Source organism: Pan troglodytes, chromosome 2 (genome assembly GCF_028858775.2).
Source record: "Pan troglodytes isolate AG18354 chromosome 2, NHGRI_mPanTro3-v2.0_pri, whole genome shotgun sequence".
Taxonomy (NCBI): Eukaryota; Metazoa; Chordata; class Mammalia; order Primates; family Hominidae; genus Pan; species Pan troglodytes.
This window is the reverse complement of record NC_086015.1, coordinates 122,469,460-122,484,991: the sequence shown is the minus strand read 5'-3', so window position 1 is coordinate 122,484,991 and position 15,532 is coordinate 122,469,460. Positions and strand designations below refer to the sequence as shown.

Here is a 15,532-nt window from a genome sequence, read left to right as displayed (position 1 = left end):
GGAGGTTTTAACAGTGACTGGTCTCACAGCCAAGGGCTCTTAGATTGAGGAGAAGCAGCCTTCCTTCCACCTTCCCTCTGTTCACTGCACAGGGGCTGCTCTGCTGGAAGGACTGGGAGGGCTTACACAAAGATACCCATTTGTACTTCTTTTTATTTTCCATAGATGAATTCATGAGAGAAAAGGAAAAACACTTCCTAGTTGTGCTTGGGGTGCGGCCAGAGTCAGGTACCAAGCTGCACATCCACATGGGAGGGGCCCGCCTTGCATGCCATTAGCATTCCTGAACAGTTAACACTCGCCATTGGGCCTCATCCCTCTGCCTTTGGCCAGCTCTAAGGCCTCTGCCCCACACTGCAAGGTGATACAGAGATGGCCCCTGAGGTTGTCCTTGTCCTGGGGCCACTCTCTCCCTGACACAGACATTACTCAGAGAGGATTCTGCTCTGCTGCCCTTTTGCATTCTTTCCTCCCATTGCCAACCTGTGAAGGGCATCCTGCACTTTATTCCAAGAGTCTCCAAAGTAGGAGGAGGCATTTGGGACCCTGTTTTATTTGTCTTTCTAGGTCCAAAGTGGCATAGTACCTGACATATAGTAGGCGCACTCAATTGTTTTGCTAAATAAAAGGATAAAGTAAATAAATAATGTTTATTTGAATAAATGAGTGTGCAGATTAGTAATTTGCCTAGAGCTTTGTTGAAGAGCAAGTTAGAGAATATGGTGAAGTGGAACGAATGTGGGCTTTGGATAGACCTGGGTTTGAATCTTAGCTCTACCACTTACTAGTTTTGTGACCCCAAGAAGTTACTTAATCTTCTCGAGCTTTATCTTCAAATGAGTATAGTAATACTTAACTTCAAGGGTTACTATGAAAATTAAATGAGAATATATGTGAAGTTTTAATACAATATTAGTTACCCAATACTAATTTTGCTTATTTTTGTCTTATAAAGGAGACAGACTAGAGCTAATAGCCCAGTGGTTGGTGAAGGTAACTAAAACCAGTGGTTTATTATTATTATTTTTTTGATACAGAGCAACATTTTCAAAGGAAATAGGGAAATATGATTTCAGTAGGGAACTCTAATATATGAAATCAGATCAGAATGGTACTTCTCTGGCTGAAACGAGAGTAGGAATCCTGGGCTCACAGAGCATCTTCTCACCAGCTCTAAACCTCCTAAACACATAGCTAGCCCCAGAACGATTGTAAACTACTATTCTAGAGCTAAAGGAAAAGAAAGAAATAGGCAAATTACTGAGCTCAGAAGACAGTTACCCAAGAAGTAAGAGGACACTCAAAAGTGATGTTGAAAAACTGGTCACAACGTGTTAGCTGACCTTACAAAGTCTGTGTCAGAGACTTCCCCCTGTCCCTCATTCAATGGAAGACGTCTAGAAAAGTCCTGGAAAACTGAGACAAGTGAGTTTACTTTTATAATACATTAGCTGGATGGATCTTTAGGAAGAGCTGCTTTCCTGGCACACTTAGAGGAAAGGTGACATAATTTCTACAAAAGGAAAAGATCAGGCCTGGCTGATGTTTAGGGTTCTTTGAAGATTAATAAATGCCTGTGCATAGGGGTAGAGTAATGCACTTTTTTTTTTAGGTTAAAAAAGAAAAGCTTTGACACAGTTCCACACTAATGGATATTAAAAAAAAAACATTATGAATTTGTTGACCTTTCCATAGAGGATAGGCATGGAGAAAGAACAAAAGGGAAGGACAAATGGTGACTTCTCTATACACAGAATATAAACTGTGGTGTTCTCTAGGGCTTGGTAGTAGTTTTGCCTTTGTTAATAACTTCTTGAGTTTTGTCTCTGCCTGCCTGATAAAGAAGTATTGTAATGAACACCTTGCGCTGGTTAATTTTGTATGTCAACTTGGCTGGGATATGGTGTTTGGTCAGTATCAGTCTAGATATTGCTGGGATATGGTGGGATTGGCTGGGATATGGTGTTTGGTCAGATATCAGTCTAGATATTGCTGTGAAGATATTCTTTAGATGTGATTAACATTTAAATCAGTAGACTTTGAGTAAAGCAGTAAAGCAGATTACCCTCCATAATGTGGCTGGCCTCCTCCAATCAGCTGAAAACCTTAAGAGCAAAAACTGATGTTTCCTGAAGAAGCAGCATTTCTGCCCTAAGAGGACTGTAACAGAGAAACTCTAAGTTTTCAGTATGCAGATTTTAGGTTTAAGTCTGCAACATCAGGCCAAGCGCGGTGGCTCACGCCTGTAATCCCAGCATTTTGGGAGGCTGAGGTGGGCAGATCACCTGAGGTTGGTAGTTCGAGACCAGCCTGACCAACACGGAGAAACCTCGTCTCTACTAAAAATACAAAATTAGCTGGGGGTGGTGGCGCATGCCTGTAATCCCAGCTACTCAGGAGGCTGAGGCAGGAGAATCGCTTGAACGGGCGAGGCGGAGTTTGCCGTGAGCCGAGATTGCGTCATTGCACTCGTCTCAAAAAAAAAAAAAAAAAAAAAAAGCCGGGCGTGGTGGCTCACGCCTGTAATCACCGCACTCTGGGAGGCCGAGGCGGGTGGATCATGAGGTCAGGAGATGGAGACCATCCTGGCTAACACGGTGAAACCCCGACTCTACCAAAAATACAAAAAATTAGCCGGGCGTGGTGGCAGGCGCCTGTAGTCCCAGCTACTTGGGAGGCTGAGGCAGGAGAATGGCGTGAACCCAGGAGGCCGAGCTTGCAGTGAACCAAGATCACGCCACTGAACTCCAGCCTGGGCGACAGAGTGAGAGTCCGTCTCAAAAAAAAAAAAAAAAAAAAGACTGCAACATCAACTCTTCCCCAGATTTTCAGGTTGCCCACCTGCTGTATAGATTTCGGACTTGTCAGCCCCCACAATCACATCACATAGGTTAATTCCTTAGAATTAATATATATATATATATATCTCTCTCTCCCTCTCTCTCCCTCTCTCCCTCTCCCTCTCTCTCCCTCTCTCTCTCTCCCTCTCTCTCTCTCTCTCTCTCTCAACAGGGTCTTTGTGTGTCACCTAGGGACTGCAGTGGCACAATCATATCTCACTGCAGCCTTGACTTCCTAGGCTCAAGTGATCCTCCTGCTTCAGCCTCCCAAGTAGCTAGGACCACAGGTGCATGCACAATGTCTGGCTAATTTTTAAATTTTTTGTAGAGAAGGGGTTTCATCATGTTGCCCAGGCTGGTCTTGAACTCATGTCCTCAAGACTTGGCCTTCCAAAGTGTGGGGATTATAGGCGTGAGCCACCATACGTTGCCTCTCTCTCTCTTTATGTATCTCCTTTTGGTTCTATCTCTGAAAGAACCTTGAGTAACATACCATCCCAATTGGGATTGATGTATATTTTTGATAGAAGCACATATGATCATTTTCTGATGTCTCCTGATACCATTTTACCAATTCCCACTGCCAGCCCCTAACTTCTGGATCAGATGAATTAAACATTTTCTGTTTCCATTCCATACAGTGCTTCCATGGTGAACTTTCTCAAGCAGAGTTTCTCAAATGATCCTCCAAAGCACAGATGTTCCATTTACTGGGACAACATGTTTTGATGCCAATATTGAATGATTCCAGTCATTTCCTAATTTGAGGAAAAATTACTATAAAAATTTGTGATTTTAAACATTTTCCTCTTACACATTTTTCTTAAATTGTGGATGCTACTACCACCTGTCTATGCTAAAATCTAGTTTTTGGTATGAATTTAGGCCAAAATGATCTACTTACTTATTTTAAATTTAGTAGACCAAAATTTTCTGGTATTCTACAAAGATAAACATGGTTTCCAAGTGCCAGCCACTTAGCCAATCTTGAGATCCACTGTCCTAAAACACAGCTCTGAATTTATATCTCCCCCCTGCTTAGAACCCTTCAAAGGTTCCCTGTAGCCTAAATTCAAAGGAGAGCCCTCGGTCATTCCCTCTGCACTTACAAGCCCAGCCACCAGCTCCTACTTACTTCCTATTGCCAGGTTCATCACTTGTCCCCCCACTCTCTGTTGCTGACCAGTTTCTTTGAATCCAGATTTGCTCCTGTTCCCTTCTGAAAGACCAGTCTATAGTATTTGGCCAGACCCAACTATTTTATTTTCCATTCAGCCAGTGGAGGAGTGGTTGGACCACCTAGGAGATAAAGTACAAACTCCTCAGTGTGTATTCAAGGCAGCACCCATCCAGGTTCTAAATGGCCTGCCTGCCATTTTTCACTGCGTGCCCCACCCCCCCAACCCTTTGGTGTCCTGGTCATGCCACCATGCTGTGCTTAGGGTGTCCCTGTCTTTGGAATCCCTTCTCCCATTTCTGCCTATCGAACTCTTTACCACCTTCCGAAGCCCAGCTGAAAAACCTCTTCTCTCCTCAACTTCTCTTACCCAGAATTATCCTTCCTTCCCTATATCCCTCTCTCTGCCTTTAGAAAATAGCTCTCCAGGGAAGCTGAAACCATTGTGGATATGTGTTTATGGCTTTTCTTCCATACTAGCCTCTGCCACAGCAATATAGTCTGGTACGTTGTTACGTCTTTTCTTCACCCAAGTTTGTTTAATAAGATATTCTGAAGCCACAAAAATTGGATTGCTGTGCATCAAAAAAGCCAATTTAACAAATAATTGCATTAAAAAGCAAAATTATAAACTTTTAAATTAATTGACGGGTGTCACACTCAGAAGTCAATGACTACACTTTTGGTAGTTTTTGTTTGTCTTAGAAGATATGTAATTTGAGAGACATTAAAGTGTCATTCATCCTAGGACAGTTATTGGCCAGGTGCCTGTTCACAGCATGATACATCAGTTCTGGCTGCAAACTTGGAGACTTTGTACAGGTGAGAAATTTAAGGCTCACAGAGAGAAAGTGACTTGTTCACGATCATGATGTGTTATTAAAAGAGTTAAGATTCAAGTCCAGGTTTCCTAACTCTTAACCCAGCCTTCTATTGGGTTTGTCACTAATGATTATTCTTTTTAAGGTAGGGAGATCCACTTCCCTTTACGTCTTTTTAAATTAAGAGAAACTCTTGACCTCCCACCTGTGAGCCTACCCATGAGACTCACTACAAGATAAGCCAGAAAGGGAGCCACATAAACAAAGCTGGCAGGGAGAAAGCCTTCTATCCTTTTCCTTCATTCAAAGGCTTCCTCACCGTTTACCCTAACCTCTGAATGCCACAATTTGAGACTCACTCCTTCATTCCTGATTAAAATGCAAGCTCATATAAAAGAGGCACATTGAGATTCATGAGCCATCCATGTCAATGCCTCATTTATCAGCTCCCTTCTCTTATTTAATTTTCAAAGGGCGAGGGAAGACACCATGAGAAGGAAAGAGACCCAAGGAGAGGGTAGAACCTAAAAAGACAAACCTGGTAACTTATGATTTGGGGGTTTGGGTCTGTCTCTCTGGCTATACTGACTTCTAATGTTATGATGTGTCCTCTTTCCTGCCTTCTCTTTTAGCCCACAGTATGTAGAAACTGTTTTAGATATGTGGTCTTCTGAACCCTCCCCACGTTATTCTAAAACAATGCCTCCCTGACTATATTGGATTACTTAGCTGGCAGGGGTGGGAAGGAAACCAATGGGATGAGTTACATTTAACAAGTGGAAAGCGGTGGAAGGCAGAGGGCAGAGCAGCAACTGCCCGCGTTAGAGATGGAACGCCCCAGACTGAAAGTACGCAACTCACCTCGAAATATTTTCCATGTAAAGGAATAGCCCCTGTGCACCCCGCCCTGTGGGAAAACTGCCCTGTGGCCTGGTATGATGATGATTTACTCAAATTGCTCAATACCCTGGGAGTTCCTTTGCTTTAAAGAGTGCAGATTTTTTTAAAGCTAGAATTATATTTCTTGTTTTTTCTTTATTGTGCTTTCACTCAGTTTGTTTTCCTATAAAAATTAATCATACCCGTAGTGTTGATGTTTCCAGACACATTGAAAGGTCTAAAAACAATTGCTCACTAAACAAACCAATTTGCAAAGCAGAAGAAAAAGAAGTGAGACTCGCCCAGTAAGCATGAGATCATTTTTTCAAGTTCATTACCTCTTTTCCTCACCCAAGTTTGTTGTACCAGAGAACACACAAACCACACCTCAAACTTTAGTTCATGCTAGAGAAATTTGAATTAACAAAGGAGAAAAAAAGAAAAGGAAAAATAGGAGAGGAAGAAACGAAGAAACACAATATGCGATTGCCTTAGCCCTGACCCTGAAACTCAGCACAAGAACAGACACTTGCTTGGCTCAGAGTAAAGATGGGTGTGGAGATTGTAGGTCACAACAATTGCTGGTCTGCTTCAACTTAAGGTAGGATAAGTCCCTGGAAATAACAAAAAGAGGAGGTTTCTCCCAGGGCTGTCACCCATGGCTCACAGTGCCCATAAGTTTTTCTTGCTTTAAAGCTCTAAACCTGTGTTGACTAATACAGTAGTTAGTAGTTGCATGCAGTTATTTAAAGTCAAATGAATTCAATTAAATAAAAGTAAAAATCAGTTCCTCAGTTGCTCCAACCACATCTCAAGCACTCCCTAGATACATGTGGTTAGTGTCTATTATCTAGAACATTTCCCTCATCACAGAAAGTTTTACTGGACAGCACTGCTCTTGATTCCTGGTGCCCCCAGTATGATGGGAGTCATCCACCCATTGGAAATCAGGGACTAGCTGTAAGCAATGGCTCAGGAGCACTCAGTTGCACGAGGGCCTCAGGTGTGGGCATTGCCAGAGAGATGCCCAGCTCCAGGGCAGGAGTACTATGGAGAGTCCTTGGGGCGGGGCGGGGGGCAGGCAGGTAGGGCGGTGTGTGATGATGGTGCCCCGTCACCAATGTGGTCTCTGTCCCAGTTGGTGAATGGTGGCCCATCAAGTTTGTGGGAAGCCTGCATGGCTATCAGGCACAAATTCCAGAGCATATTTAAAGGCTGACTGGTGTTTACTCTGGTTAAGATTGTTAAGCAGAAGTCAAAAAGAAGTTCTGAGTTTTGGCCGGGTGCGGTGGCTCAAGCCTGTAATCTCAGCACTTTGGGAGGCTAAGGTGGATGGATCACGAGGTCAGGAGATTGAGATCATCTTGGCTAACACGGTGAAACCCCGTCTCTACTAAAAATACAAAAAATTGGCCGGGCGTGGTGGCAGACACCTGTAGTCCCAGCTACTCGGGAGGCTGAGGCAGGAGAATGGCATCTACCCGGGAGGCGGAGCTTGCAGTGAGCAGAGATCACGCCACTGCACTCCAGCCTGGGCGTCAGAGTGACTCCGTCTCAAAAAAGAAAAGAAAAGAAAAAAAAAGTTCTGAGTTTCTTTTTTTCCCCCTTGATTAAATGATGTCTAAGGTCCCCTTTGGATGTAAAAGTCTATGATTCTTCCCAGCAGTTAAAAAAAAAAAAAATAGGTGAGTTGATTTTAAAGACTATTTTATAGCAGAAAGCAAAACAATCTGTTGGAGCAGAAAGCAAAGTAAGAAATTTTTCTCCTCACTGAGAAGGTTAATAAAAAGAAAATCCACTTCTTCATAGGGTCTGAAAACTATGTAACCTAAATTTTGTTTATACTCAAAGTATATATATCTATAAAACCTAATGAGTTCTTTCCTGTTGTGCTTAGCAACTCAGGCAAGAAATGTTCAAGAAACGTTGTCTTTCATTAAAAGAAGACATTCAAGTTAACAAAACTTCTTTAAAAATTTATTTTTATTTTTTTTAGAGACAGGATCTCACTATGTTGCCCAGCCTGGACTAGAACTCCTGATCCCGTGGCCTCAGCTTCCCGAATAGCTGGAACTGCAGGCATGTGCCACTGTGACTGGCTACCAATTCTTAAATGGCTTAAAAATCTTTAAAACTAGTTAGAAGTGGAGTTTTAGGTTTATAAACAAATGCAAACATAAAATAATACTAGCATTATTTGAAACTTAAATTTGTATTTTGTGTGAAAATGTGATCAGAATGAAAAATACCTTTATGTCCTGCAGATCATGGTGGAGCAAAGAATTGGTAAGGAGTAAAAACAAATTATGTAAAAATAACATTGCGTAGATAAAGCTACTTTGTTGACTTACTTCAACTGACACATTTATTAAGCAGAAGTGTTTGCAGAGAATAACTGGGAGTAAATTGCTTCACACATTTCATTACAGGTTGGCAGGACCAAATGATTTCTGACAAGAAGACCAAGAAACTTTCTCTCTGCTAGCCTGAACAGATTATTAAGAAATAACACGAGCTATTTCGTTAAACTTTCTATTGCTTTTCTGACTCCACAAGGAAACTGGGGGTCTACAAGGGTGACTGTCTATGTGCGATTTAATCAGGAGATATAGGGTTTCTCGGGGTGCTTGGATTTTCTTGTTCTTTCTGTGGGGATATCTGAGGTTGAAAGCAGGATGGCTGCGTAATATCTCCAGAAGTTTAATGAGAACAAGACTTATATCAAGGGTATTAAGAAAGCAATTTCAACGGTTCAAAGTAAAAGAGAACAGGACAGTCACAATACCCTAAATTACAAAGAAAAAAATGACAGACTTTATGAATCAAGAATCTAACTTCTTCCCCTTTCCCTCCCAGTCTGCTAGCTTCCCTCCCAGGAGAGCAACCCAACCCTTGAGCCCGGGAGATTCCCTGCAGAGGGAAAGCGGTCTACTCACAGCGCCTCCTCTTTCTGCGCACACGGTAGGGCCCGCTCCGCAGTCTGCACCCGACCCGGGTGCTTTTCTACCCTCCTGCAATTCTTTGAACCTCCAGGACCAGGGAAGGGTGGTCTGTGATTGGCAGGAGGCACCTCACATGGGCTAAGCTTGCCGCTGCCTGCCCTGCCTCGCTGAGGCGGGGGAGTAACCGGAGGCTGTCAGTTGATTTCTGCTGCTTTGGAATGCGTGACTCTGACAGATGGAAGCACCTTGACAGCCACACTCATCGCTTTCCTGGATCCCTCCTAGGTCTGGGCTTTACTGGAATACAAACTCAGGGATTTTATTTTGATTTGATTTGATTTGATTTGTGTAATTTGATCCTTACTCCTGCTTTTGTGTGTTGAAGGCTTGTTAGTCCTGACCGCTCACAGCGATGCTGATATGTGCTTACCTGTGTAGGGCCATGTCCAGTTTTAGTTTCTATAACTTGCATATGCCAAATTCAGAGAGACAGTAATTGCCCAGGTAATGCTCATACTGTAGGTGGCCCAAAGACTGATAAGGAGCAAGAGATGTGGAAAGAAACAGATTGGGAAAAATTCACGCAGAGAGAGGGCTCAAGTGATTTATCTGATGTCCAATTCTTCCCTCCCCTCTTGTTCCCTCCCTTTCTCTTCTCTTCCCTTCCCTTCTTTTTTCCTTCTTCCCTGACTTCTGGAGCCATCATGTGTTATACATGGCACCCAGAACATTATTTTAATGGCTGCATAACCTATCATGGTATACATGCGCCATCGCTTGTTTAACCTGAGTTAGGAATCAGTAACCGCAGTAATGTTAGAATTTACTGAGTGCTTTTACCAATAGACTTGGGAGTTCCTCAAAGGTCAGCATCATCTCTGTTGCAGGTTAGGTTGTTCAGGAGCAGACTTTGAGACAAAATTTAGTGTGCAATATATTTATTAGACAGTGCCCTGAGATTAACACCCATGGCAGGGAGAGGGGAGAAACAGGACTGGGCAGAGGAAGAAGTTGAGCTGTAATATAGATGGGACAGTCTTAAGCAGCCCTCCTCAGGAAACTCTGGAGGAAGATGGCCTGTCAGAGTAGCTCTGACACTGGGCTCCTCTATGATCTGCCCTTCAATGTGGGTTACCCTGGGAAGGCAGCTTTCTGTAGCTGAGGCAAGTCCTGAAAGGGGCTGATAACTGGAGGCTGGAGGTTGCAAGTACTCCCAGCAGCAGGGCAACCTCCCCCTTCAAGGGGGACTGCATGGAGCACCTCTGTGTCCATCACAAGGCCTTATTCCTCTGCAGCTCTCCAGGGCCTGGTTAGGTAAATTATCATATTTCACACAATAGAATTCTGTGCAATGGTTAAAAATGACACCACAGATAAACATTTAATGGTATGGAAATAAGTTCAGCCATTTATTTGACAAATATTTATTGAAAACTTAGGATGTGCCAGGCACTCTTCTAGAGGCTGAAAATGAAAAAGCGGTTTACAAAATAGTTTGTGTAATCTGACACATTTTAATTTTTAAGAAAGTTTATATATGACTTAAAAAGTTAGAAATAGTATACAGCAAACATTAACCAGAATATATCTGAATGGTAAAATATGGGTGACTTCTACAGTCTTCTATTTTTGCAGTTCATATGTTTACAAAGGATCTATATTATAATTATAAGAACATATAAGTTATTAAAAACATGTGCTGTCCTGGAAATATTTGTGATAAAGTAGCAAGGAAGCAAACAAGGACATATGAATTTTCATTCATGTCTTAGGCATTTTATGTTCCATTACCATGATTATATGGGGAGAAAACAAAAAGATTTGAAAATCTTCAAAATAGATAATGTGAACACAAACCCAATAACAAGAGACAAGAGACTAGCTAGGAAAAGGAAGATTAGTTTTCAGATAATAACTGCAACTGAATAGATGAGGAACGTCAAGTCGTTAATGTATGACAGGCTTATTTTTTTCTAGTTAATTGATTTCTAACTCTCTTCTGCTAATCTTTCTTTCTCTCTGGCGAGGTGGCTCCCTTACCCACATCTTAACCTGATTCCAAGCTCATCAGTGAATTCTCATTACTAATATCTCACTTCTGTTAGAAACACTTAGATATTTTCTTCCTATCACCACAATTCAAACTACAGACTCCAGTAGTTTTGGGGAGAAGTTGAGGTCTTTAATAACCCCCCAACTCCCTGTGTATGTTCATTTGAGAGGGAAATGATGTCATCCTGTGTGAGTGGCCAGAGAGAGGCTCTATCCCTTTCTGTTGGCCATCCCCACTGTCTAGTTCACCACCACCAGCAGCAGTGTAGACAAGGGCCAGTGCACAGGGCTGGCCGAGGAGAGCCCTACTGAACCCCACGAGTTCCTAAGCCTCAGAGGGTGCTCTGCCTCATTCATTGGTTTGCAGCCAGTCTTTGTCCTTCAATCTCACCTACCCTCCAGGACCCCAGTTCTCAGGTGGCTGGGTTCTACCTTCTGCACATCTCAGGAACCTAGAACTAAAGGTGGCATGCTTGTCCCCTTCTCTGTTGGGCCATACCACTGCATCATCACCCTCCAAAGCTTTTCCTTCTGTGTGGTAGTTCCAAGGCAAGTTAGCAGGCCTGGTGACTCATGTGATATTTAACTGGGCTAGAAGAATTGGTCCTACATACACACTCAAACTTTTCAGTCCTCATGAGGTTTTCCTCTGTCATCTTCGGGGCAAGGGACCACTGGAATGTTTGTCTTCTCTGCATTCCCTAACAGATCCCTCACTTCAAATTGACTTTCCTATGGCGAGGTAGGGAGTTATAGTGCAAACTGGGTGAGAAAGAGGCTGCCTCCCTACTGGAAGTTCGGAAAGTGGGTTATTTAATGCCTTTTGCTTTCTCTAGTTACCAATTTCAGCAAAAACACTTCTCAAAACATGATGTTGTCTACAATATTTTTAATATATAGTAAAAGTCCCAGGTACTGCCAAATTTACTCTTCACAATATCCCTTTTTTTTATTATTATACTTTAAGTTTTAGGGTACATGTGCACAACGTGCAGGTTTGTTACATATGTATACATGTGCCATGTTGCTGTACTGCACCCATTAACTCGTCATTTAGCATTAGGTATATCTTCTAATGCTATCCCTCCCCCCTCCCCCGACCCCACAACAGTCCCTGGTGTGTGATGTTCCCCTTCCTGTGTCCATGAGTTCTCATTGTTCAACTCCCATCTATGAGTGAGAACATGCGGTGTTTGGTTTTTTGTCCTTGAGATAGTTTGCTGAGAATGATGGTTTCCAGCTTCATCCATTTCCCTGCAAAGGATATGAACTCATCATTTTTTTCTGGCTGCATAGTATTCCACGGTGTATATGTGCCACAATTTCTTAATCCAGTCTATCGTTGGACATTTAGGTTGGTTCCAAGTCTTTATTATTGTGAATAGTGCTGCAATAAACATACATGTGCATGTGTCTTTATAGCAGCATGATTTATAATCCTTTGGGTATATACCCAGTAATGGGATGGCCGGGTCAAATGGTATTTCTAGTTGTAGATCCCTGAGGAATCGCCACACTGACTTCCACAATGGTTGAACTAGTTTACAGTCCCACCAACAGTGTAAAAGTGTTCTTATTTCTCCACATCCTCTCCAGCACCTGTTGTTTCCTGACTTTTTAATGATTGCCATTCTAACCGGTGTGAGATGGTATCTCCTTGTGGTTTTGATTTGCATTTCTCTGATGGTCAGTGATGATGAGCATTTTTTCATGTGTTTTTTGGCTGCATAAATGTCTTCTTTTGGGAAGTGTCTGTTCATATCCTTCACCCACTTTGTGATGGGGTTGTTTGTTTTTTCCTTGTAAATTTGTTTGAGTTCATTGTAGATTCTGGATATTAGACCTTTGTCAGATGAGTAGGTTGCGAAAATTTTCTCCCATTCTGTAGGTTGCCTGTTCACTCTAATAGTGGTTTCTTTTGCTGTGCAGAAGCTCTTGAATTTAATTAGATCCCATTTGTCAATTTTGGCTTTTGTTGCCATTGCTTTTGGTGTTTTAGACATGAAGTCCTTGCCCATGCCTATGTCCTGAATGGTATTGCCTAGGTTTTCTTCTAGGGTTTTTATGGTTTTAGGTCTAACATTTATGTCTTTAATCCATCTTGAATTAATTTTTCTATAAGGTGTAAGGAAGGGATCCACTTTCAGCTTTCTACATATGGCTAGCCAGTTTTCCCAGCACCATTTATTAAATAGGGAATCCTTTCCCCATTGCTTGTTTTTGTCAGGTTTGTCAAAGATCAGATAGTTGTAGATATGTGGCATTATTTCTGAGGGCTCTGTTCTGTTCCATTGATCTATATCTCTGTTTTGGTACCAGTACCATGCTGTTTTGGTTACTGTAGCCTTGTAGTATAGTTTGAAGTCAGGTAGCATGATGCCTCCAGCTTTGTCCTTTTGGCTTAGGATTGAGTTGGCAATGCGGGCTCTTTTTTGGTTCCATATGAACTTTAAAGTAGTTTTTTCCAATTCTGTGAAGAAAGTCATTGGTAGCTTGATGGGGATGGCATTGAATCTATAAATTACCTTGGGCAGTATGGCCATTTTCATGATATTGATTCTTCCTACCCATGATCATGGAATGTTCTTCCAGTTGTTTGTATCCTCTTTTATTTCATTGAGCAGTGGTTTGTAGTTCTCCTTGAAGAGGTCCTTCATATCCCTTGTAAGTTGGATTCGTAGGTATTTTATTCTCTTTGAAGCAATTGTGAATGGGAGTTCACTCATGATTTGTTTCTCTGTTTGTCTGTTATTGGTGTATAAGAATGCTTGTGATTTTTGTACATTGATTTTGTATCCTGAGACTTTGCTGAAGTTGCTTATCAGCTTGAGGAGATTTTGGGCTGAGATGATGGGGTTTTCTAGATATACAGTCATGTCGTCTGCAAACAGGGACAATTTGACTTCATCTTTTCCTAATTGAATACCCTTTATTTCCTTCTCCTGCCTGATTGCCCTGGCCAGAACTTCCAACACTATGTTGAATAGGAGTGGTGAGAGAGGGCATCCCTGTCTTGTGCCCATTTTCAAAGGGAATGCTTCCAGTTTTTGCCCATTCAGTATGATATTGGCTGTGGGTTTGTCATAGATAGCTCTTATTATTTTGAGATATATCCCATCAATACCTAACTTATTGAGAGTTTTTAGCATGAAGTGTTGTTGAATTTTGTCAAAGGCCTTTTCTGCATCTATTGAGATAATCATGTGGTTTTGGTCTTTGGTTCTATTTATATGCTGGATTACATTTATTGATATGCGTATATTGAACCAGCCTTGCATCCCAGGGATGAAGCCCACTTGATCATGGTGGATAAGCTTTTTGATGTGCTGCTGGATTCAGTTTGCCAGTATTTTATTAAGGATTTTTGCATCGATGTTCATCAAGGATATTGGTCTAAAATTCTCTTTTTTGGTTGTGTCTCTGCCAGGCTTTGGTATCAGGATGATGCTGGCCTCGTAAAATGAGTTGGGGAGGATTCCCTCTTTTTCTGTTGACTGGAATAGTTTCAGAAGGAATGGTACCAGCTCCTCTTTGCACCTCTGGTAGAATTCGGCGGTGAATCCATCTGGTCCTGGACTTTTTTTGATTGGTAAGCTATTGATTATTGCCTCAATTTCAGAGCCTGTTATTGGTCTATTCAGAGATTCAACTTCTTCCTCGTTTAGTCTTGGGAGGATGTATGTGTCGAGGAATTTATCCATTTATTGTAGATTTTCTAGTTTATTTGTGTAGAGGTGTTTATAGTATTCTCTGATGGTAGTTTGTATTTCTGTGGGATCGGTGGTGATATCCCCTTTATAATTTTTTATTGCGTCTATTTGATTCTTCTCTCTTTTCTTCTTTATTAGTCTTGCTAGCATTCTATCAATTTTGTTGATCTTTTCAAAAAACCAGCTCCTGGATTCATTAATTTTTTGAAGGGTTTTTTGTGTCTCTATTTCCTTCAGTTCTGCTCTGATCTTAGTTATTTCTTGCCTCCTTCTAGCTTTTGAATGTGTTTGCTCTTGCTTCTCTAGTTCTTTTAATGGTGATGTTAGGGTGTCAATTTTAGATCTTTCCTGCTTCCTCTTGTGGGCATTTAGTGCTATAAATTTCCCTCTACACACTGCTTTGAATGTGTCCCAGAGATTCTGGTATGTTGTGTCTTTGTTCTCATTGGTTTCAAAGAACATCTTTATTTCTGCCTTCATTTCATTATATACCCAGTAGTCATTCAGGAGCAGGTTGTTCAGTTTCCATGTAGTTGAGCGGTTTTGAGTGAGTTTCTTAATCCTGAGTTCTAGTTTGATTGCACTGTGGTCTGAGAGACAGTTTCTTATAATTTCTGTTCTTTCACGTTTGCTGAGGAGTGCTTTACTTCCAAGTATGTGGTCAGTTTTGGAGTAGGTGTGGTGTGGTGCTGAAAAGAATGTATATTCTGTTGATTTGGGATGGAGAGTTCTGTAGATGTCTATTAGGTCCGCTTGGTGCAGAGCTGAGTTCAATTCCTGGGTATCCTTGTTAGCTTTCTGTCTCGTTGATCTGTCTAATGTTGACAGTGGGGTGTTAAAGTCTCCCATTATTATTGTGTGGGAGTCTAAGTCTCTTCGTAGGTCACTAAGGACTTGCTTTATGAATCTGGGTGTTCCTGTATTGGGTGCATATATATTTAGGACAGTTAGCTCTTCTTGTTGAATTGATCCCTTTAGCATTATGTAATGGCCTTCTTTGTCTCTTTTGATCTTTGTTGGTTTAAAGTCTGTTTTATCAGAGACTAGGATTGCAACCCCTGCCTTTTTTTGTTTTCCATTTGCTTGGTAGATCTTCCTCCATCCCTTTATT

The 15,532-nt window shown here is 41.7% G+C and overlaps 1 protein-coding gene across 1 annotated transcript in view; it reads right to left on the bottom strand.

Annotated features, from left to right (window-relative positions):
* Positions 1 to 8,827, bottom strand: part of UPK1B (uroplakin 1B) — a 31,358-nt gene extending 22,531 nt beyond the window's left edge. Inside the window, exon 1 of the mRNA XM_526274.7 lies at positions 8,654 to 8,827. The gene's annotated coding sequence lies outside the window, so the exon portion shown is untranslated. The remainder of the gene's footprint in view (positions 1 to 8,653) is intronic.
* Between the last annotated feature and the right edge of the window lie 6,705 nt (positions 8,828 to 15,532).